Source organism: Pan troglodytes, chromosome 2 (genome assembly GCF_028858775.2).
Source record: "Pan troglodytes isolate AG18354 chromosome 2, NHGRI_mPanTro3-v2.0_pri, whole genome shotgun sequence".
In the NCBI taxonomy this organism is placed as follows: Eukaryota; Metazoa; Chordata; class Mammalia; order Primates; family Hominidae; genus Pan; species Pan troglodytes.
The window spans coordinates 183,663,500-183,689,817 of NC_086015.1; the positions used below are offsets into that span (position 1 = coordinate 183,663,500).

The 26,318-nt window shown below is 35.8% G+C and overlaps 1 long non-coding RNA gene across 3 annotated transcripts in view; it reads right to left on the minus strand.

Moving 5' to 3' along the window:
- LOC107970850 (uncharacterized) overlaps positions 1-26,318 on the minus strand; it is a 293,982-nt gene that overhangs the window by 181,881 nt on the left and 85,783 nt on the right. For all 3 annotated transcript variants that reach the window (XR_010155392.1, XR_010155393.1, XR_010155394.1), the window contains exon 3: positions 2,601-2,696. This is a non-coding gene — a long non-coding RNA (uncharacterized LOC107970850). The remainder of the gene's footprint in view (positions 1-2,600; positions 2,697-26,318) is intronic.

Here is a 26,318-nt window from a genome sequence, read left to right on the forward strand (position 1 = left end):
CACTGCTCAACAAAATAAAAGAGGACACAAACAAATGGAAGAACATTCCATGCTCATAGATAGGAAGAATCAATATCATGAAAATGGCCATACTGCCCAAGGTAACTTATAGATTCAATGCCATCCCTATCAAGCTACCAATGACTTTCTTCACGGAATTGGAAAAAACTACTTTAAAGTTCATATGGAACCAAAAAAGAGCCTGCATTGCCAAGACAATCCTAAGCAAAAAGAACAAAGCTGGAGGCATCATGCTACCTGACTTCAAACTATACAACAAGGCTACAGTAACCAAAACAGCATGGTACTGGTACCAAAACAGAAATATAGATCAATGGAACAGAACAGAACCCTCAGAAATAATACCACACATCTACAACCATCTGATCTTTGACAAACCTCACAAAAACAAGAAATGGGGAAACAATTCCCTATTTAATAAACGGTGCTGGGAAAACCGGCTAGCCATAAGTAGAAAGCTGAAACTGGGTCCATTCCATTCACCTTATATAAAAATTAATTCAAGATGGATTAAAGACTTAAATGTTAGACCTAAAACCATAAAAACCCTAGAAGAAAACCTAGGCAATACCATTCAGGACATAGGCATGTGCAAGGACTTCATGTCTAAAACACCAAAAGCAATGGCAACAAAGGCCAAAATTGACAAATGGGATCTAATTAAACTAAAGAGCTTCTGCACAGCAAAAGAAACTACCATCAGAGTGAACAGGCAACCTACAGAATGGGAGAAAATTTTTACAATCTACTCATCTGACAAAGGGCTAATATCCAGAATCTACACTGAACTCAAACAAATTTACAAAAAAAAATCAAACAACCCCATCAAAAAGTGGGCAAAGGATATGAACAGACACTTCTCAAAAGAAGACATTTACGCAGCCAACAGACACATGAAAAAATGCTCATCATCACTGGCCATCAGAGAAATGCAAATCAAAACCACAATGAGATACCATCTCACACCAGTTAGAATGGTGGTCATTATAAAATCAGGAAACAAAGGTGCTGGAGAGGATGTGGAGAAATAGGAACACTTTTACACTGTTGGTGGGACTGTAAACTAGTTCAACCATTGTGGAAGACAGTGTGGCGATTCCTCAGGGATCTAGAACTAGAAATACCATTTGACCCAGCCATCCCATTACTGGGTATATACCCAAAGGATTGTAAATCATGCTGCTATAAAGACACATGCAAATGTATGTTTATTGCGGCACTATTCACAATAGCAAAGACTTGGAACCAACCCAAATGTCCAACAATGATAGACTGGATTAAGAAAATGTGGCACATATACACCGTGGAATACTATGCAGCTATAAAAAAGGATGAGTTCATGTCCTTTGTAGGGACATGGATGAAGCTGGAAACCATCATTCTGAGCAAACTATCACAAGGACAGAAAACCAAACACCACATGTTCTCACTCACAGGAGGGAACTGAACAATGAGAACACTTGGACACAAGATGGGGAACATCACACACCAGGGCCTGTCATGGGGTGGGGGGTGGGGGAGGGATAGCATTAGGAGATATACCTAATGTAATGGGTGCAGCACACCAACATGGCACATGTATACATATGTAACAAACCTGCACGTTGTGCACATGTACCCTAGAACTTAAAGTATAAAAAAAAAAAATGCTTTGCTGTTCTATGTTGGTACGTAAAGAGCATGGACCAAGAATACTTAGTATTCAGTTCCAGGTTTTCACACAAGAACTCTTTATAACAAGAAAGCATTTTTTGAGAAACTTTCAGATTCCACTTCCAACAGGCTAGAGACTGCAGAGAAAAGTAGTCAGAAAATGAGACTCTGATTTCCAATTCTCCTATTATCATCAGCTAATGTTCAAACTTTGTATTAGTGCCTACCACCAGAGATGCTGTTGATCTTGCCAAATAATATTCCCAACATTAACTAGCCCCAATCTTCTTTGCTTCCCTCCCTTCCCCTCCTCAAGTATGTTCCCTGAACACAAATTTTGTTTCTGGTGATATAGGAGTCTGCCATGGTAATCTTCCCCAACATCTAATTCTACTGTTACCATAGAAATTATGCCATTAACCTTTACAACTATGCCGACTACTACTGTCACTACTACTACTAAAGTGGAAGAAAAGTAGAAGGGAAAAAAGAGCAGGAAGAGAAGGGGGAAGAGGAGAAAAATTTTTCAGCATTTATCATGTTCCTGATCACACAATTTGGAAGTACCAGGGCAAGATTTAAACAGGAAGGCTAATGACAAATCCCACATACTTATCCCCAACTCTTATCCCCCATACTTATCCCCTCCCTAGAAGCAACTGATAATCTCTGAGAAAGCCCAAATCAAACAGTTTGACAATGCCCAAATCAAAATGTGAAGGAGCCAGACCTCAATCCCTGGCCCTCTAACTCCAGAACCCCCACCTACTTAGCCACTACCAATCCTAGCTTCTTGCATCTTGTCTCCAAGTAATTGAATGTTTAAGCAGTCAATAAAATAATGTGACCAGGTCTCTCACTTTGTTAACAAAATCAGAAACAAAGAATTCAGTCATTAATAGTAATCGCATAAGTAGGATGCTTACCAACTCCTCTGAAGTTCTTTTCCTCCAAAAGTTTGGTTTAGAGAGTTCATTAATCCTCCCATCCCAAGAACTGGGTCAGCCAAGCTGTACTTCATCCTGGAAGAATTAGATCAGTGGATCCCTGTCAACATTAGTAAGTCAATAGCTATCGAAGCTTAAACAGACAAATATCTGAATTTTCTTTTATCCTCAAAAAATTGTAGACTATACAGCACAATTGCTGAAAATTCTCAATTGAAATGTAGCAAGTAGGAAAATGAAATGCAGAGCCTCTGATTTGATAACCCTCCCTCCAGATTTATCAAGATTGCTTGTAACAGCATGGATTTTAGAGGATAAGTTACCTCACTCTCAAAGCCTAAAAGCCTCTTTTGTCAGAAATCTTGACAATTTAACTTTGGTGGAAGTACAGGTGGGCAGGCACAGGCATGTTGGCTAATGCCAGAATTCTGAATATCCTGGTATCTAAAACAAGAATTCATTATTTCTGATCTTGATCCAGCTTTGTGGTAAGACATACCTAGAATTTCTTATCATGTGCATTCTCCAAGGTTTTAAGTCCATAGTTGCTTGATACCTACATGATTAATGAACCCTTTGGAAGCTCAGAAATCACAGTAGGTAAGGCCGGAAATAGAAAGATTCCACAGAATCACCATTCCTACCCTATTAGAACTAGGAAGATTACTTCCCTATGATCGCTACACCTCTCACCCTATTACTTTAAAATTATAACTTAATACTCTTAGATGGCAAGAAGTTAAGGAATGTCAAAGCAAATAGATTCTCAAATCCCTTCAGAAGACAAGTGTATGGATGTAAATGTGGGAAAAGGTAGGAATAAAAATTTAGGAAGTAGTGCTGCTTGTGGTGAGCTAGAGAGTACATTATTGGCCTAAAAAGCCATTCAAGTTTAAAGTTTTAGAAAAGCTGTGCCAGCCAAATACATACAAGACCACTAGTTTGTAATAGCTGATCATATTTCTAGAATCTAACTCTTGGCCAGGCGTGGTGGCTCACACCTGTAATCACAGCACTTTGGGAGGCCGAGGCAGGTGGGTCACTTGAGGTCAGGAGTTCGAGACCAGCCTGGCCAACATGGTGAAACCCCATCTCTACTAAAACTACAAAAATCAGCTGGGCGTAGTGGCACACACCTGTAGTCCCAGCTATTCAGGAGGCTGAGGGACAAGAATTGCTTGAACCTGGAAGACAGAGGTTGCAGTGAGCTGAGATTGCACCACTGCACTCCAGCCTGGGTGACAGAGCAAGATTCCATCGCAAAGAAAAAAAGAAAAAAAAGAATCCAGCTCTGTTAATCATTTATTAATTTAAATTTTCTTCATTATCAGTTAACAGTTTAGATATAGATCTTATAGTTGGAAATTATCATTTCCCCTTCCTTGTGTTGTGTAACCCTGCATATAATTGTTCAAACAGTTGGATCAAGCAGTGGAGATGCTGAAAGAAAGGGTAGAACCTCATTCCCTCACTGCCTTCTGGAGAAATTATCTGTAAACTGTACAGACGAAAATGTACTCTGACTGTCCCATAAAACCACAGGTCTTGAACATGATGGCTGGATTTAACAAGGACTGCTGGGAAGCCAAGAGTAATTATATTCAGTACTTGGAGCAAGCTACACATAAATGCTTCACGTTTCAGTCCAATCATAAAAAATTTATTTCTGTAAAAATGTGGACTACTACAGGTTTTGGTAGGAGGCCCTGCACAATAAATGTAAATTAGATCCAGTACTGCAGGCCTTTGAACAAAGTAGAGGTAAGATATGTTTCCACAGATAATAATATGGTGTCCCTTGGTTTTATAACCCTAAGATATTTACCCTAAAGTTTTTAGTCCCAGAATCAGTAGTGAAATTTAGGTACCTAGCTAATTTATTGTGTACTGGAGCTCATGAGAGTTAAAAGTTTAACAATATTGCCTTTGGCTATGACTATCACTAGGCTATTATTCAAAATCAGTATGACATCATTATCAATAAAAAAATTGTTCTTGAAATAAAGTGCATCTTTGGCAAGACTTTAAGAAAATCTGGCTACAGTATTAGGATACTACTGGCATACATTTTTCTGTAGGTTTATTGGTAATTTATATATATTTTTAAATGTCTATTCATATATTTGCAAGAGCCTGTTTTTAATCAATTAATTTTAGAGCTGTAATAGAAATGCTGCTCATGGCTTTAGAAAAAAAAATTCAAGCCATACAGAAAGTAATAAAAAATAAAGTCTCCTTTCCTTTCCCTAACCACTTCTCCACTTTGGAGATCTCTTTCCAGAAATTTCCCATGCAGATACAAGCTTAGACATGTGCATAATAAATTTTAAACAAATTTATATATATGAGCCCTAAAATTTGTTCTTTATCATTTATCACTGTGTTTTGAGAAATTTTTTTCCAAATGGGCACCCCATAATTTACTTTAACAGCATTTTGTGAATGAAAATTTAGCCTTTTTTTGTTTTTTTTTTTTTTTGCTATTACAATCTATAGCACATATGATTTACTTTAGTACCGAGTCTCCATAAGGTGAAATCTCACAGACTTAAGTGTATCAATATTCTATTACCTGTGCATAATCAAATTATTCTAACAGTTATGCTACAGCTCTCATAACTCCTGATGGCGGGTATGCCCAAGTTATATTATAACAAAGGAAATATAAACATGACCATGAAAACAATATCGCAGTAGATGACTGTACTTGTTAAATGTATTCTGCGAACATATTCCTCCATGCAATTGGAATAGGGTTTAGCATACCTTGATTATTTTAAGGTGCAAGAAGAGTACTGTATACGGATTTTGCCAGTATGACAAGCATACTTAAACCCCAATGACGAAAACTTCTGGCTATTTTTAGACAAAAGAATTCAGAATCCTTTGTTAGCAGGGTCAAAGACAATTGCTTCAGCAATTAAAAGTTACTTGACATTTGACAGCCTTTTAAACAAAAGAACACTAATCTTCATTGGAATCATGATTTGATATATAATGGACAATGTTATTGTCTCTACAATCAAGTGAAAATTGATTTTTAAATATGTTTTCTGCATCAAAAATACTGCTGACCAAAAATTTCACCAAGATAAAATAATATTTCAAATATTTTTATTTCTGTTTAAGCCAGTCAATATTCTAAGCATCAATAAAATAGCTCTTGCTCTTCAGCAGTTTTTATGTGACTAGATTATAATTTACTATTTTCATCGGGTAATTAATTTTATATAACTCTCCAGCTAGATGCGAGATTTCATGAACTGAAAAGAATTTGACATTTTTAATCCAACCCAATTATTTCAAATGAAAATGTCATAGTGAAAATATGCAGAAAGTTCAAAGGAAATTTTCAACAAACCTACTAGGATTGAATTTTTACTAGCGTAATTACTAATGTAAGTAAAGTTATCAGAAAAAAATTGAAAAACATTTCAAACTATCTGCAAATCTGGGGCAACTCTTTATTTTTTAAATATTAAGAAATAAATGCAAGCTTTTCTGAAGTATGTTTTTCATTATTTTTTAACATTTCCTGTCACTGTGTGTGTGTGTGCACACGTGCACATGAGCATACATATGGTAGAGTGTTTTCTCTTCAAATTAAAAGTTATAAAAAATTATTTCAGGAACAAAATGAACAAATTCAAATGAGGCACTACAACTCAACAATACTCAAATGGCTAAAATAAAATAGAAACTGCAGAGAAAAGAATAATTTTGCTAATATCTAATCATGATAAAAGTGATTCTAAGCTTGCCTGACTTCATTTATAAGTTTAGTTATATCAACATTTTTCTAATATAGCACTGTTGGAATGACAATAAATCCTCAACTATTTTAAGAGGAAGTCAGTAGATAATGTCTAAAATTGCTAGACCAAAAAATAACAATGTAAGTGTATCTTTTTAGAAATATGAAGGTTAATGTCAGATAAAACCCCTCTAAGACTTGAAATGCTTCCTTCTGAAGTGGAGAACTAGACTGGGTCAGATACCCTTTTAGCTTAACTTAATTTTTTAACTATGTGCATGTATCACTTGGATAAAGAAAAAGTAATTTCAAAATAATAAAACAAAGTATTGTGCAATTGATATTATTAAGATAACACTTTTGACTATACATATACTGCATATATTTCCATTACCAAACTTTAAGATATATTTACATAAGCATATTAATACTACATATAAATATGTAATTTTATGCTACAAAAACACTTTATATAGTTATGATTTTTATTTCAAAATTAGTCATTTAAAAAGTTAGTCTTACTGCTTCATAGTTACACTTCTCTGAGCCTCAGTTTCCTTGTCTTTGTGAGTAATGTCTCCGTAATAGAATCATGGGAAAAATTAGAGGTATTTATAAGTACCGCACGCTAACCGATTGAGCCACTGGAGCCACACAATTAGAGGTATTTATAAGAGAAGCTTTTCTAATTAAAATTTAAAATGCTACACAAGTATAGATGTTTATTCGCCTTTATAACTATGGTACCCCAAAATATGAGGATCATACAGAGCCAGCAAATTTGTTTAAGGACTTTAAAAATGAGAACTAAAAGAAAAAAACACACAAATTAAGGGTTAGAATTCTTGTTTTGTCTGAAAAACAAAGATAATAAAATAACAGTTTAAGGTGCATACACAGATGAAGAATCCGTATGCATAATGTGTTATGAATTTTTTTTTGCATAATGTATCAAAGTTTTAAGTGTCAACTGTATGCCTCCCCTTTCCTCCAACTTCCCTGTATTTAATCCTTCTGCATTAATTCAGAGACACACTACCATGAGAATGGTTTAGGATTCAAAACTTTCAGGAATCAGGTTTTTACCTCCAAAAATCAAATAGGCTTGAAAGGCAAGGTTTTTAGTTGTAATAGGTGGGCTCATAGAGTAAAGAAGAGTGGTTTATGAGCTTCAAAAGACTAATAGCCTGGCAGTCTCAGCATATAAAGTTCACACCATAAACTACACAGTGTGAAATAAGGAATGCGGATATAGAAACAGTTTTTCCCACACACACGAAAAGTTTTTTTTAAACACCACTGAACTAGAAAGAAAGGAATCTGCAAAGAGAGAGAGAAGTAGAGAATCTGGACTCGGATATGAAGCCCCAGGAATGTGGGTGAGAGGAAAATAGAAACCTCTAACAAGCTTGGGGAATTATAAAGCAAAAGAACCAGTATCTTAATTCCCACAGTATAGCCAGAGGAGACTGCAAAACTTTTAGAGAAGTCACACAAGCAGCCTAGGATAGAGTGGAACACCAAGCGAGAGGGTCAAAGGATCTGAGGACACCTCACAGGCCAGATCTGGTGTGAGAGAGTAATTCATACACCTAGAAATGGGTGGCACAAGAGGCCTGGGGAGAATCAGTGAGCCAGACTGAATCACATGGTTTTGATGAGGAGATACTGTCAGGGAATGTGATGAAGGCCATACAAACTAGAGATTATGGCAGACGCTGGACAGCAGATGTAGGGGGATGGAGAAAACTATCTGTGCAGGAAAAAGAGCAGGTGACTGCAAAGCACCTAAAGACCAATGTCGGCATGACATATGAGACCACCACCTATCTCACCCATTCTGCCGGGGCTGAACTTTATTTCCTCCTGGGACAAGGAAAAGAAAGGGGGGGAAAGAAGAACCTTAATTGATAAAGTATTTACTTTTAAAAAAAGATGAGACAAAATTCACTAATACCTACATCGACCTCTAAGTAACTAGATTACATTCTCCAACAATGGCAGGAATGGAGTCACAAGACCTAAGTGCAATTATAAAGAAAGAAACTGTCATATTTGCACAGCCAACTTTATAACTTTGAAATTTGTACCCACTACAATAGCATGATGATCTGACTCTTCATCTCCACTGAAACAGAAAAAGAAGAGAAAAACTTATGCTGATTTTCCAATTATTTGATATTTTCAGTTGTCTATACTCCTCTTTTTCCCCAACTTTTATGTTAAGTTCAAGGGTAAATGTGCAGGATGTGAAAGTTTGTTACATAGGTTAATGTGTCCCATGGTTGTTGGCTACACAGAGTATCCCGTCACCTAGGTATTAAGCCCAGCATCCATTAGCTATTCTTCCTGATGCTCTCCCTCCTCACACCCTCCCACCCTCCTACAGGCCCCAGTGTGTGCTGTTTCCCCCAAGGGTCCATGTGTTCTCATCATTTAGCTCTTAAGTGAGAACATCCAGTATTTGGTTTTCAGTTTCTGCATTATTTTGCTGAGGATAACGGCTTCCAGCTCTATTTATGTTCCTGTAAAGGACGTGATCTCACTCCTTTTTATGGCTGAATAGTATTCCATAGTGTATATGTATCATATTTTCTTTATCCAGTCTATCATTGATGGACATTTAAATCAGTTCCATGTCTTTGTTATTGTGAATAGTGCTGGAATGAACATATGTGTGCATATATCTTTATACTGGAATAATTTATATTCTTTTGGGTATATACCCAATAATGGGATTGCTGGGTCAAGTGGTATTTCTGCCTCTGGGTCTTTCAGGAATCACCACACTGTCTTCCACAAGGGTTGAACTAATTTACACTCCCACCAACAGTGTAAAAGCATTCCTTTTTCTCCACAACATTGCCAGCATCTGTTGTTTGTTGACTTTTTAATAATAGCCATTCTGACTGGTGTGAGATGGTATCTCATTGTGGTTTTGATTTGCATTTCTCTAATGATCAGTGATGTTGAGCATTTTTTCATATGTTTCTTGGCTACATATATGTCTTCTTTTGATAAATGTCTGTTCATGTCCTTTGCCTACTTTTTAATGGGGTTGGTTTTTTTTTTTCTTGTAAACTTGTTTAAGTTCCTTGTAGATGTTGGATATTAGACCTTTGTCAGATAGATAGATTGCAAAACTTTCCTCCAATTCTGTAGGTTGTCTGTTCACTCTGATGATTGTTTCTTTTGCTTTACAGAAGCTCTTTAGTTTAATTAGATCCCACTTGTCAATTTTTGCTTTTGTTCCAGCTGCTTTTTGTATCTTTGTCATTAAATCTTTGTCCATGCCTATGTCCTGAATGGTATTGCCCAGATTTTCTTCTAGAGTTTTTATGGTTTTTGGTTTTGCATTTTTTACATTAAGTCTTTAATCCATCTTGAGTTGATTTTTGTATATGATGTAAGGAAGATGTCCAGTCTCAATTTTGTGCATATGGCTAGCCAGTTGTCCCAGCACCATTTATTAAATAGGGAATCCTTTCCCCATTGCTCATTTTTGTCAGGTTTGTTGAAGATCAGAAGGTTATAGGTGTGAAGTCTTATTTCTGAGTTCTATATTCTGTTCCATTGGTCTGTGTGTCTGTTCTTCTACCAGTACCATGCTGTTTTGGTTACTATAGCCTTGTACTATAGTTTGAAGTCAGGTAGCATGATGCCTCCAGATTTGTCCTTTTTGCTTAGGATTGTCTTGGCTATTTGGGCTCTTTTTTGGTTCCATTGAATTTTAAAATAGTTTTTTCTAATTCTGTGAAGAATGCCATGGTAGTTTAATGGGAATAGCATTGAATCTATAAATTACTTTGAGCAGTGTGGCCATTTTCATGATATTGATTCTTCCTATCCATGAGCACGGAGTGTTTTTCCATTTGTATCTTCTCTGATTTCTTTGAACAGTGCCTTGCTGTTCTCCTTGAGGAGGTCCTTCACTTCCCTGTTAGCTGTATTCTTAGGTATTTTATTCTTTTTACACCAATTGTGAATGAGAGCTTATTTATTATTTGATTCTGCTGCTTGCCTCTTGGTGTATAGAAGAATGCTAGTGATTTTTTCACATGGATTTTGTATCTTGAGACTTTGCTGAAGTTGCTTATCAGCTTAAGAAGCTTTTGGCTGAGACTAAGGGGTTTTCTAGATATAGGATCATGTCATCTGCAAATAAAGATAATTTGACTTCCTCTCTTCCTATTTGAATACAATTTATTTCTTTCTCTTGCCTAATTTCCCTGACCAGAACTTCCAACAGTATGTTAAATAGGAGTGGTGAGAGAGGGCATCCTTGTCTGTGCCCGTTTTCAAGGGGAATGCTTCCAGCTATTACCCATTCAGTATGTTATTGGCTGTGGGTTTGTCATATATGGCTCTTGTTATTTTGAGGTATGTTCCTTTAAAACCTCGTTTATTGAGAGTTTTTCACATGAAGGGATGTTGAATTGTATTGAAGGTCTTTTCTGCATGAATTGAGATAATCACATGGTTTTGTCTTTGGTTCTGTTTATGTGATGAATCATACTTATTTGCGTATGTTAAGCCAACCTTGCATCCCAGGATGAAGCGAACTTGTTTGTAGTGGATACACATTTTTGATGTGCTGCTGAATTTGGTTTGCCAGTATTTTACTGAGGATTTTTGCATCAGTGTTCATCAAGGATATTGGCCTGAAGTTTTCTTGCTTTCTTATATCTCTTCCAGGTTTTGTTATCAGAATGATGCTGGCCTCACAGAATGAGTTAGGGAGAAGTCCCTCCTTTTTAATTTTTTGGAATAGTTTCAGTAGAAATGGTACCAGCTCTTCTTAGTACCTCTGATAGAATCCAGCTGTGACTCCATCTGGTCCTGGGCTTTTTTTGGTTGGTAGGCTATTTATTACTGCTTCAATTTTAGAACTCATTATTGGTCTATTCAGGGATTCCATTTCTTCCTGGTTCAGTCTTGGGAGGGTGTATGTGTCCAGGTATTTATCCATTTCTTCTCAATTTTCTAGTTTATGTACATAGAGGTGTTTATGGTATTCTCTGATGGTTGTTTGTATTTCTCTGGGGTCAGTGGTGATATCCCTCTTATCATTTCTGATTGTGTTTATTTGATTATTCTCTCTTTTCTTCTCTATTAGTCTAGCTAGCAGTCTACCTATTTTATTTATTTATTTATTTGTTTTTCCAGAAAACCAGCTCCTGGATTTGTTGATTTTTTTTAGAAGGATTTTTTATGTCCCTATCTCCTTCAGTTCAGCTCCAATCTTGGTTATTTCTTGTCTTCTGCTAGCTTTGGGGTTTATTCTTGGTTCTCTAATTCTTTTAGTTGAGATGTTAGATTGTTAACTTGAGATCTTTCTAGCTTTTTGATATGGGCATTTAGTGCTATAAATTTCCCTCTTAACACTGCTTTAGATGCATCCAAGAGATTCTGGCACATTATCCCTTTGTTCTCATTAGTTTCAAAGAATTTCTTGATACCTTCCTTAATTTCATTGTTTTTTCAAGAGTCATTGGGGAGCAGGTTATTCAATTTCCATGTCGTTGTGTGGTTTTTAGAGAAGTTCTTAGTCTTGAGTTTTAATTTGATTGTGCTGAGGTCTGAAAGACTGTTTGTTACCATTTTAGTTCTTCTGTACTTGCTGAGGAGTGTTTTACTCCCAATTATGTGATCAATTTTAGAGTAAGTGCCATGTGGCCATGAGAAGAATGTATATTCTGTTGAATTTGGGTGGAGAGTTCTGTAGATGTCTATCAGGTCCACTTGATCCAGAGCTGAGTTCAAGTCCTGAATATCCTTGTTAATTTTATGTCTTGATGATCTGTCTAATATTGTCAGTGGAGTGTTAAAGTCTCCCACTATTATGGTGTGGGAGTCTAAGTCTCATTGTATGTCTCTAAGCACTGCTTTTATAAATCAGGGTGTTCCTGTATTGAGTGCATATATGTTTAGTGTAGATAGCTCTTCTTGTTGAATTGAACCCTTTGCCATTATGTAATGCCCCTCTTTTTCTTATCTTTGTTGATTTAAAGTCTGTTTTGTCAGTATAACCCCTGCTTTTCTCTATTTTTCCATTTGCTTGGTAAATTTCCTCCATCCCTTTATTTTGAGCCTATGTGTGTCTATGCATGTGAGATGGGTCTCTTGAAGACAGCATACTGATGGGTCTTGGTTCTTTATCCAGCTTGGCATTCTGTGTCTTTTAATTGGCTCATTTACATTTAAGGGTAGTATTGTTATGTGTAGATTTGATCCTGTCATCATGATGCTAGCTGATTATTTTGCAAACTTGTTTATGTGATTGCTCCATAGTGTCACTGGTCCTTGTACTTCAGTATGTTTTTGTAGTGGATGGTAACCATTTTTACTTTCCATATTTAGTGCTTCCCTCAGGAGCTCTTGCAAGGCAGATCCTGTGGTAATATGCTCCTCTATTCTCATATAAAAACTTGTGAATTGACCATATTAGAAATTTCTTTGCTACTTTATTCCATGAAGAATGTTCACACAGAGTCATAATACATCCCAGATGGTTTTAGGTAGTATTTTTCTAAGGGCATGGAATACACATGACTGGAAATTGGCAAAACAATTTTAGGTCATACCTAAGTGTACACTTTTTGTCTTAATGTGTATTGAAAAACTATTGCTTGAACAACAAAATGTTATTGCACAAACATTTTTGCTTAAGACAAGGCTAAAGTAAGTATTGAATTTCAATGATTTAACTCAACCTAAAGAAGAGTAGTAAGTAAATATTAAAGTATATGAATATAGCAAAAATAGAGAAAGTTTTATACAGAAGACTGCAGTTTGTAAAGCATTGTACTAAGGTGATGGATTAATTATACTTTTACTTTTATAATTTTAATTATAAAAGTAAAATTATAATTTTATTTATTTTATTTATTTATTGAGATGGAGTCTACTTTGTTGCCCAAGCTGGACTGCAGTAGTGTGATCTTGGCTCACTGCAACCTCTGCCTCCCAGATTCAAGCAATTCTCATATCTCAGCCTCCCAAGTAGCTGGGGCTACAGGCACACACCACCACACACAGCTAATTTTTGTATTTTTAGTAGAGTTGGGATTTCACCATGTTGGCGAGGCTGGTCTCAAACTTCTGACCTCAAGTGATCACCCACCTCAGCCTCCAAAAGTGCTGGGATTATAGGCATGAGCCACTGCACCCGGTTGATTACACAATTTTAAAAAGGAATGTGGCTATAACATCTTGTGCTGCTCAATATTTCCAGTCTTCAGTTTATTCATCTATAAATCAAGGAGACTGAATTAGATAAATCCTTAAGCTCCTTATCCTGGAATTCTATTATTTGAATAACAGTCTTTATAGCATTTTTATAGGTATCAATCTTATTTCAGCATTATCACATTCAACAAGTATCGAATGAGCATCTTCTATATGCCAAACAATGTTATGAGTCCTTAGGATACATCAGTGAACAAAACACATGAAGATGCTTGCCTTTATGGAGCTTACATTTTGACTCACATCCTGTGAGGTACGTTATTATTTCCATTTTACATGGGAAGAATTTTAAGGTCGGGTATGTAGGCAATTGCCCTAGATAAGTTAGTAGGAAGCAGAGTTAGGACTCAGACTTAGGGCTTCTGATTCACAGATTGTGCTCTTTCCATATTACATACATTGTGAAGGATATGATTCAACAGGGAAACAACTTGGAGAAAAATAGAACCTGCTGCTAACCTAGATGCCTATTAGATAATATTATCATAGGCTCTTACTTGGGGTCTTTGATGATGCTGATCATTTTTTAAATAAATGAAAACCCCAATGGCTCTAAATAAGGAATAGGTCTTATGAAACAGATGGCCTAGCAGATGGTAGATTGCTCCTTTTCTTCTTGGCACCTCCTGTTGAGAGAATGTGATATGCACGATGGTTAGGTATGTTTGACTTCTTGGGTCTTAACTAGCAGATATTTCTGGAACTGATGCTGCTTCCTTATTCTGAGCTCAACAAATTCTTAAGTACAATCTGTAGCATTTTCTTTTCTGTCACTCTTCTCATATTATGTCCAGTTATATCAACTTTAATTAAAATATTTTACATTAAAAAATGACCTAAAATATGTCAGATGTTTTAGGATAACTAACTCAAAGTAGTTATTGGAAGCCCCCAATTTCCACCAATAAGATGGATAACAATCATAACCTTTGGGCAGGTCAAAATTACATTAAATACATCTTCCAAGGAACAGAATCAATTAAGTAACAACAATATGCAGACCACCGGGATAGGTGCTATGGGAGATGTGAGGATAGTAAGACGTGACTGTGGTCTTTAAGGATTTTACAGTATAGGAAAGGCTTAAGTGAGTGCACAAAAACTGATAATGTAGGGCAGATTGTGGTAATTATCATAAAGGTAGCTCAAAGAAAGAGTTCGGATGTTCAGAGAAAGGATAACCCCCTACTTCTGGCTGGATTGGGAGGGGCTGAGGCATGACAGAATTAGGCTGAAAGTGCTTGTTACTTTGCATGATGATGAGGATTCTTACACCTAGAAATAATAAGGACTTTCCAGATATTATGTGTTTAAGTGTAGAAGTCTGCTTGGAACATGCCTCCTGATTTCCCCCTAAATCCTCACATCTCCAGTGACACATGGCAGTTATCAACTTTTATCCAATTTACAGGGAAGTTATCAAATTTGGTGGGTTGTTTTTCTGCTTGTTTGTTTGCTTGTTTTGAGACAGGGTTTCACTCTTTCACCCAGGCTGGAGTGCAGTGGCATGATCATGGCTCACTGAGGCCTTGACCTCCCAAGCTCAAGCGATCCTCCCACCTCAGCCTCCCTAGTAGCTGGGACTACAGGCACATGCCACCATGCCTGGCTAATTTTTTTATTATTTGTTGCAGAGACGTGGTTTCACGATGTTGGCCAGGCTGGTCCTGAACTCCTGGGCTGAAGCAGTATGCCTGCCTTGACCTCCCAAAGTGCTGGGATTACAGGCATGAGGTACCATGCCTGGCCAGCAGTTATCAACTTTGACTCGAACATATGTTATATGAAGGAAATCAATTGTGATGGCCTTGCAAATCAAGGCAAGCTATCTGAGCTTAGATCAGATTGCAATAGGGAATTACTGAATAATTTTGTGTAAGAAGATGGCATAATCCATGCCATATTTTAGCATGATTAGTTTCTTAGGAGTTGGGTTAGTTTCCCCGAGACAGAAACAGAAGACAGTGAGACCAATTAGGAGGCCCTTGACATAGTCGAGAGAAGAGATAATGAGGATCTGAAATAGATCTGGCACTTGTTAGAGGAAGAAGGCAATGAATAGGAGAGATGTCAAGGAGGCCTTAATGATTATTTTCCCAGTAAGAGGTGAAAAGTCAATACCTTTTGTAATAACTGCAAACTGAGAGTTGATCAAGGCTGAAAGAGATGTTAAGTAACAAATCACTAAATTCTTAGGAGCTCTAGGGTTGATTGACTTTCTTCTTCCTAACTTCATAAATTGCTAGAAAATTTTCAAATATATATAGATACAAATATATATGAATATATATACACCCAGTTTTAGTGCCTGTTACACAATTATTAGTTAAGCACAACCTAAAAGGTGAAAATCTAAAGTAAAATTCAAGATCAAATTTCCTCAAAATATTTCATGTTATATAATATAGGGTACCCTCTGATTCTTCACTGTGATTATATATGAGCATGCAATGTCATAAAAAGCAAGTGTCATTAAATACTAATAGATTTTCCTTTAACCAATAATCTATTCAATAGAATTAATACAAATATATTGAAAATAAACTGAATTTCTTATAGTATGTGTCACCCAAGGGCCTTTATAAAAGCAAATCTCTTAGAACTAAATCTCTAAGTAAAAGAAAATATTTAAATAAATAGTGCCCACAGAATGATATGAATGGAATTCAACATGGGAAAGAATCCTTTTTTTGAGTTCTGACACAACGCCATGGAACGAACCTGGGTCAAGTTCCCCTAGAAAAAATAGAAAGGTGAGTAGTCGTGGCTGTGACTTAGAGTATGTGAAAGGATTAGATTAGGCCCATTTGCTACTAAATCATGCTGAAGTCCATACCCCAAACTTTAGACACTCACAGAGAAGGGGCCGTTTTTGTAACCCTAAATGTCAACCACCAGAAATGTTACATCATATCCTAGGTTCTAACCAAATATAATTATTCACTCTCCTTGGGACATATATCCTGAATTCCCCATAAATCCTTCTCACATCTCCAGTGACGTAAGTAATCTTTCCTACCTCTAAGTCTTCATGGGACTATATCTGAACTACACTTTTAGATTTACCATTTTCTACCTTCTTAATATTATTTTAGATATGGGTCTCCCCTATAAAACTGTAAGTTCCCTGAGGGCAGAGTCAAAGTCTTGTTTTCACAGCCTCGTGGTATCTAGCACCAGGCTCTTTCCACAGAAATTACACATGAAGGGCTAATGAAGAAATGTACAAGCCCTCACTTTGCAAATCACACTTCATTAATCACTAAAAAGAAAATGAGAAAAAAATCACCAGGAGAATCCTAAAAACTTATCGACCTTGTTATGTAAAATTGGATGAAATCTTCTGGGTCTCAGTGTCAATTACCAGTCACCCAGACCTATCTCAGGCTGGATTCGTTCTCCTGAAGTACTCCTGAAGGACTGTGGTTTTTTCCATGTTATTCCTCCCTTCCTCTTCCTCATTTTTTTCCTAAGTCCTCATTATAATTTTTTAAACCAATAATACAACATAATCCAAGTATTTTTTTGTTTGTTTTTACAAATTGAACTTTTCTTTTTTGATGATTTTGGGGTTTTTTTCTTTATTTATTAGCTTGTCTTTCCTTGCCTTTATCACAATAATATTTCACTTTACAAAGATCACTGACCTCATGGGAAGCAATCACTCTATTTTGAACTATAAGTGGAAAATAATATTACTAAATTGCATTATGGAGCTTCCTCTCAAATTACTGTTTCTTGGGAACTGAACATACACTGAGACTCTGTCTCTTCACAGGAACTGTTTTGATCCCAGCAAAGTGCTATAGGCCTCCATCCCACCCATTTTAAATGTGTTTGTGTAATACTTTATACTTAGTGTCTTTGGCCCAGTATAATTGCTCTGACATTGGCAGACTGTGTGGGTGATCAATGGGCTGCTACCATTTAGTTTCCTATAGACTTTGATCCAAAGGACTTTAATTTGCTTTCCAGTTCCTCTCTGACTGTACATTTGTCCACACTGGGGATTAATAACAAAGGGAAGCATCCTAAACCCTCTTTATATGATGAATTTACTGTGCATATAACATGTTAAAACAATAAACTGAAAATGAGAAATTCAAAAAAAAATTAAGTCTGGCTAAGGTCAAGGGGTCACCCAATCCAGCATCTGTTTTTCCTCAAAGCATATTTCACCACTAAGAAAATATTCAAGATATAGGAAATATCTTTCGAAGCTTGAATTACTTGTCTTTTCCATTTTTCAACTCAACTAGTAGCTGAAACACTATCCAGTTCCATTGGACGATTAGCTGATGGTTCAAATTATCTTTAGTATTCATACATGACCTTGTAATTTCTATTAGATCTTTCTCTACATCACTTAAATGTTTCAATTATATATTAATTTCTTCTCAAAACTTTCCCATGAAAGGCTTCAAGTTAGGCATGGTTCTCATTTAAACTTGAAGAAATTAAGAAACAAAGCACTAGATAACTCAAAAATCTTTCTACCATAGGTAAGAAACAACAGTGCTGAAACTTGAGACACGGCTGTTCTCGGTTGCTGATCTACCTTTTTTTTTTTTTCACTTGATACTTTAAGATCGTTTCACCTTTTTTTGTGTCTTAGATTTTTTTACTATGCCAAACAGTACAGTAGTACATAACATGTATAGTTATCAAGAATATTGCCTCTGGAACTAGAACACCTAGATTCAAATCCTGGCCCCACTATTTAATGGCTCTAAGAGTTTAGGCAACTTATTAATTTCTCCACAGTTTATCCTCGGTGAACCATATTCCCTGGGGGTTTTCATACAGCAACACAAACAATTTCAACTGGAATGTTAGTCTTATGTATTATTGAATAGGTATTATTGACCACCCCAAAGCTGGAATTTCCCACTTTCTTCAGAGGCTGCAAGCTTCCTGCCATGTAGTTCGGAAGCCTCTCCTTCCAAACACACAAACCTTTATCCATGTCCTTCCTTTTCCTCTTATTTTTGCTCACCCACACCTAGAAATATGTATTCATTTCTTACACAGAATGGTTTCCCTTGAGGCATCACCTTCCACCTAGCAAAGCAGTTTATCATGTACTTTTTTAAGCAAGACCATACTCTTCATAGTAGGAACTCTGATGTCAGTCAGTAAAATATTATTTTTTCTGTTACATTTATATAATGAGTTTCACCAAAAAAATTGGATTCAGTTATATACTTAATTTAATCTGTTTCACAAATATTTATCAAGTTCTTGGTAGAAGTTTTCAGGAAATTCAGACAACTCAATCATGGGTACTGCCCTGGAGAAATCTGGCTCTTTTTAGCCAGTACAAACAAATGGTCAAAAGGGTAAATGGTGTATAAGAAGTCAAGATAAAATGTTATCAGAGTTTAGACTTACATGAACTCCATATAAATAGGAATAGGAAAATGATGTAAAGAATTGCTAATTTCATGTTCAATTTTGAAATGGCTGATTGTAAATGAAACCACATAAACTATTTAGCAATACAAGGAGTACTAAAGGTCATGTCTCTTTTAAGGACTTTACAAATTGTTTTAACTTGAACTTCATACTCAGAGTAATAGCAGATAGCTTATAAAGAACTAAAGTTTTGCCATATATAAATTTCCTGCAATTCCTAGGGCATGTAAAGCATGTAAATAAGGCAAAATAATGATGGCTGTTTAAGCAAAATGTACATACTAAGAAAAAAGGCAAATATACATGCAAAGAAGTTGTTATCATGTAAAAAATTATTAAATACAAAAATGTATAAGTTTTATATTTGTTAGGTAATTTGGTTTTTCATTATTTTGGCAAAAAGATGATCAAAATGAAATGACTCTGCTAAATTAAGAGGACATCAAGAGGGGAAAAACAACTCTCTCGGTAATCAGCTTTAAGTAGAGAACGATGGCCTGTGATTACACGGCAGAAAAAAAATGGAGCCATGTGAAGCACTACTAAAGCAAATTAGGTCATTAATCCTCTGACTATTGAAATAAACAACATATCTAAGTGAGTTATCTATCAAAAAAAGTGATATCACCAATGGCTCTATGCAGATGTCTAAAGGAAGACTTTTAGATATTGAATTTATTTTTTCCCCATGTTATCAGCTGTTGGCTTTTAGGATGTCCTTTCAGATGCAGAATGCCTCTGAAGGGTTTTAGAGGTAAATTTTTCATTAGGAATAGGCATCTTTTGTGCTATAACAATTCTATCACATGGTTAATTAGAGTAAATACTTTCAACATTCAATACTTGTTTATTAAATGCCCACTCTATAAAGCCCTGTGCTAGGGGTTGGTTGGACTTTAGAGAACCAGATGGTCCTGGCCCTCCTAGAGCTCACTGTTTAGCAAAGAGGGGCCTACTTTCTTACTAAGCAGCTTTGTTTCTTTTTTGAATGACTCTAAATACTATATTAGAATTCTTCTCTTAAACTAAAATCTGCCTCCTTAAAACTTTTATCCACATTATGCCTTCTGGAATCATGCAAAGTAAATTCAATCTGTCCTAAACCTGATCTTACAGGCAAAGAAGCTTTTGAAAGATTACTTCATTAAAGTCACTAAAAAACAAAGCTAATAGGACAAAGCTAAGTACAGGATCCTGCAGCCTACCATTAGTAAATTCATTCATAGTTGACATCATTTTCCACATCCTGAAAAAATTTTATGCAAAAACACATTCATTGTTAAAAAAATGGAAATACGTAATAGTAAAAGAAAGGTTAAGGAAGATGGTACATGCACACACAAAAGAGTAACAGTGAGGTGATGGATATGTTCATTTGTTTGACTGTAGTAATCATTTATGTCAAAATATTATGTTGTATACCTTAAATATATAGATATGTAAATATAATAAAAGAAAGATGGTACATTAATTTTATGTAGTATTATGCAGTTATGTCAGAGGCATGTGAACCAGAGCAACTCCATCTTGAATAGGAGCTGGGTAAAATGAGTCTGAAACCTACTGGGCTGCATTCCCAGACAGTTAATGCATTCTAAGTTACAGGATGAGACAGGAGGTCAGCACAAGATACAGGTCATGAAGACCTTGCTAATAAAACAATTTGCAGTAAACAAGCCAGCTAAAACCCACCAAAACCAAGAAAGTGATGAGAGTGACCTCTGGTCGTCCTCACTGCTACACTCCCACCAGTGCCATGACAGTTTGCAAATGCCATGGCAATGTCAGGAAGTTACCCTATATGGTCTAAAAAGGGAGGCATGAATACTCCACCCCTTGTTTAGCATATGATCAAAAAATACCCACAAAAATGGGCAACAAGCAGCCCTCAGGGCTGCCCTGTCTATGGAATAACCATTCTTTTATTCCCCTACTTTCTTAATAAACTTGCTTTTGCTTTGCACTGTGGACTCACCCTAAATTCTTTCTTGCATAAGATCCAAGAACCCTCTCTTGGGGTCTGTCTGGATCAGGACCCCTTTCCTATAACAGTTATTTCTATTTAACCAATGTTTACACAAGAGTATGTAAGATATAGGCTTTCACAGAGTAGAATATAAATTGGGGGAAAAAAACTGTGTAGAAACAGACTAGTTCCACTACAAAACCAGTAAAGTAATTTTTAGAGTCATAAAACTAAAAGGACAAAGAATATGCAAAATAAGACAGCAGACAAGGGATGATAAAAATAAAATTTTGAATTTGAAAAATAATCAATTTAACAGAACAACAACAAAAAAATGTGCCCGGGAGAGCCAAAATGTTAGCTGATTTAAAATGTATAATCCCAGAGAGGCTCAGAACCTGGATGTAATAATAAAGGTAAGGGTACCAGTGAGACTGAAAACAGAAGGACTAGCTGGAATCTATCCATATGTATGTATACATACACATATATTTACTTTCAGTGTCTTTTATTTTAAAAGATGAGAGGATAAACCAAAACATAAAAATGCCTTCAAAATTCTGAAGGAGAAATTGTCCCTACCTAGACTTCTATTCCTGAAAACTATTAATAAAAGTAAAGGTAAAATGAGGACATTTTCAGATATATAAAGTCTCAAAATTTTACTTCAGTGAATTATTTCTCAAAAAGCTACAGAAGGATGTGTCGCACCAAAAGAAGAGAATAAATCTAGAAATGGGAAAACGTGAAATCCAGAAAAAAAGGGGATCCAATACTGGAAAAAAGTAAAGATAATCCCTAGGATACCTATGAAGAAAAGTAAATCCCAAGAAGCCAGCTGAGAAGCAGGTTCAGAGAGAAACTTATCCATTCTGGAGACTGAGGTCAGATGGCTCCAAAGATGTCGTCCAGATACATCACCAAGGAAAAGATGAAACTGAGGGATTGGCTTACATGAATGAATGACAAGCACTTTACTTAATAAAAAGTACATTAAAAACTAAGCAAATAAAAAAAACTAGGCAAGTAAAAATGTTTTACAAGAAAGGAAATATGATCAGAGTACACTGAAGAGCTGGGCTGGAAATTATATTTATATAATAATCATAATAATATAGACATTATTTAACAAAAATTATTACATAATATCAAAGAAAACAAAGTGAGTGTGGGTATGTTTTCAAGTGGTTGGGGGGATGCGTGGACAAGAGCAAATTCTCATCTTCCATTATAGCAAATCAATAGATCTGAAAAGTCAGGTAATCATAGTAAAAATAAATCTGTTATTATTAATACAAAAGTAAATTTCAAAAGAAACAGCTTAAACAATAAGAGTTACTTCTGGGATCCAAAGGGATAGGGTAAGTGACTGCTAATTTTCATTACAAACCTTGCAGAACTATTTGCCAAAATCTTTTTGAAATGATATTTGTATTTTTTTATCTAATCAATATTACATTTAAAAAATGAACTCTAAATACATTACATAGAAGACCCAAAACATAAGGGCAAGAAATACACACAAATGTCAGTAAAAATTATATTTAGATTATTTGTTTTGTTATACTTTTCTGGGTGATTCAAATTGTCTTTAATGAACATATGCAACTAATATGATAAAAATTTAAATAAAAAGAAACTAAGTTTGGCATAACTCGTTCTTTGAACACTTTATGTTTCCTAATATATAAGACATCTTTTTTCTATGGACACAAAGCTACTCTTCAATATATCTTTTCCAGAATTCTTCTAGGAATATTTGTTAAATTCATAATTCTATTCCTAGAAAATATATTTCCCTACCCTCCACGTTTAATACACACACACACCCCCTTTTGATAATTGAAACAAGTATTATCTATCTCTGTATACTGTTCATCCTTGTTCTGCACGGTCCTTCAAAGATCACAAATAACTGGCCTGTGACCATAACCACAAGCCCTGTCAGTACCCTGGGATTAAGTTTAATTAAGACTCAGCATCTGAATTTAAAACAGCCCAGCACTCTCTTACCTATCTTTTCGCAGTAATCTAGAGTTGACTGTGTTTTCCATGCTGAGGACCCACCTTTTAATTAGGAGAGGTAACAATACTCATGTTAAATATTTAAATTCACACAAGATTTGAATTTTCCCTTCAAATTTAATTTAGATTATTAGATGAAGTCTGTTTATGAAGAAAGTTTCATTTTTAAAAAGTTTATCTAAGACCTTAAAATATCAAATATAGCTTTATACTGTCTTTCACATTCACCCCCTTATCTCTCCTCCTGCCACTGCCTGAGCTCAGATTCTCATCGTGCTCCTCTGGATCACTAAAATGGCCTTTAAACTGGTCTCCTGGGTGCCAGGATTTCCCTTTCCAGACAATTATCTGGAATTGAAACCCTACTCCAAATAGCTTTGTGTTTTCCTGCCTTTAGAGTCTTCCTTATGATGCTCAAATGGCTCTGATGCTTGAAAACCTCTTCCTCACTCCCAAAACTGTTAGTCAAAGTACTGGATCATTTTTCATGGCCCAACTCCAATTCCAATTCTATGAACCATATCCAACTATTACCACTTAACATTATTCTCACTCTATAGCTATCATCCCTCTGAAACATTTTGCGTACCTCTATTATTGTTCTTATATCAAACTGTTTCAAATTAAATATATTTTTGCGTTTGACTAGTATAGTGCTTTACTAACAGTAGGAGTATAATTGTTGAATTAAATTTTAGCTCAACTGGCACCATGTTGGATCAAGTCAAAACTGCCTGATAATAACAAAAGTAAGACCTATTAGAAGACTGCTGAACTTGTAGCTATTGTAACTCTTATCTTTCCATAATATTTGTTTTATTTTTAAATTTATCTTATAAGCTTTTGGCAATTGTTTAAATTTCAAAATTACACTTATTATTTGGTTTAGAGAAAATGTTGGTTCATGTGGGCACATTTATTTTCTTTGGCTCATTTTTGCTTCATATTGAAAACCTATTTTTTCTTATATCAAGATGAAAGAAAATTAATCTGTCCACCGAGGTGAATAATGCCTTAGATAAAGGACAAGTCAATGACTGTAGAGCTATAAAATTCCATTGTTGCACTCCATTTCTTCATGGAACATTTGAGGGAAATAAACAGAAATTAGCTCAAAAGGGCTCCACCAATTTATCACATATTTTAGCATTTAATAAAAACTTGTAACTAGGAGAGTAAGCCATACTTTGAATTTCAGGTTATTTTTGCAAAACTGACCAGAACTCTATCACCAAAATACTAGTGAACAAAAAGCAAGGATTAGAATCAAGATTGCCAGTAATAATCCCATAGTCATTTTAAAGCTGGGCTTCCTTAACGCTCCATGGAAAGGCCCTCTTTTCACTTCATGTATTGCTACGAAAATACAATATTTAAATGTGACAGACTTAATCCACTGAAAATTTTGCACATAAACTTATTAACAAGTAAAATTTTAATAAGAGGTTTCCTGGCTGGGTGCAGTGTCTCACACCTGTAATCCTAGCACTTTCAGAGGCTGAGGCAGGAGGACTGCTTGAGCCCAGGAGTTTGAGACGAGCCTAAGCAACATAGTGAGATAATTGTCTCTACAAAAAAAATTTTAAAATCATCAGAACATGTGGCACACACCTGCAGTCCCAGCTACATGGGAGGCTGGGGCAGGAGCCTGGGTGGTTGATGCTGCAGTGAGCCATGATTGTGCCACTGCACTCCAGCCTGAGCAAAAGGACAAGACCCTGCCTCAAAAAAAAAAAAAAAGTTTCCTGTAAAAGCTTAAACTTAAAATGTAATTAAATTGCATTCTTTTATATCCTCAAATAACAAACTATAATATGTATAGCATTTATTCAAATGATTGGAATAATGTATGTTCAGAGCATCCTCAACTTTATTAATACATTATGTATTAATCAGAGTTCTCCAAACAGAACCAAGAACCAAGAAGACACACATATTACATATAGGATTGTTATATATAACCTCTTGGTGTAGGAGAGATGACAGATAGATGATAGATAGATAGGATAGATAGATAGATAGATAGATAGATAGATAGATAGATAGATGATAGATAGAAGAGAAATTTATTTTTAAAGAACTGGCTCACATAATTATGGGGGATGGAAGTCTAAAATCCAAAGGGCAGTCTGGCCAGCTGGAGAAAAACAAGAATTGATGTTGTAGTCTTGAATCTGAAATCTGTAGGGCAGGCCAGTTGGCAGCAAACTTAAGCAAGACTCCTTCAGGCAGCAAACTCAAGAAGAATTCCTTCTTCTCCAGGAAATGTCATTTTTTTATCTTAAGACCTTCAACTGATTGGATGAGCCCCATTCACATTATGGAGCATAACCTGCTTTACTTAAGGTCAACTGATTATAAATGTTAATGACATCTACAAAATACCTTCACATCAACATCTAGACTAATGTTTGACCAAAAAACTGTGCACCATAGCCTAGCCAAGTTCTTAAATAAAATTAACTATCACATGTTCAGTCAGCAAATATTTATTGAGCACCTACCAGAATCTTGGTGCTATGCCAAGATGCTAAGGGGGTCAGATAAAGGGCATCAAATTGAGCCACAGTAGTTGTGAATACCATTAGAATAAAGGTAATGATTGGACAAAAATTAGAAGAATGAGTAAGAGTTAACTGAGCTAGGCAGAACAAAGAAGTGGGGAAAAGGCAAATGAGAAAGTGATCTTTATGAATAAAAGCCTCAGGTGCATTTGGTTTGGAGCAAAGAATGCAGGTGCCAACAATGCAGAAAATTGATCTGAATAAATGTTCAGACACCAGAACACAAAGGATTTGATGTGTCAAGCCATAGCATCTGAACCATATCCTGAAGGCTACAGGAACTCATCTGAAACAAGTTATACAATCAAATTGGCAGGTTAGAAAAATAACCTTGTCTACAGGACTAAGATGGCAGAATTGAGAAGGTGAGAATGGGGAATGACCATTTTGGAGAGTGATGGAAGATACACGAAAAAATTGTGAAGACCTATAGCAGTGGGGTAAAAAGGAGCAGACAGAAAAGGAGATTATAGGAAGCAGAATCAGTAGGATGTAGTGACAAATTGATGTGGATTGAGGGAGACAGAGTCCTTTGTAGTGACTTCAGGTTTGGGGTGTAGATAAATGAGAGCATGCTAGTCCCATATTATAAACCTTAGTTAAAGAGGAAAAGCATGATGAGAAAGAAGGAATAAGGTGAAAAGGGGGAGAAAAGTGAAGAATACCTCAGCAGCTATGACGACATGTTTCTACATCACTAACAGATGGCGAAACAATTTCATAGA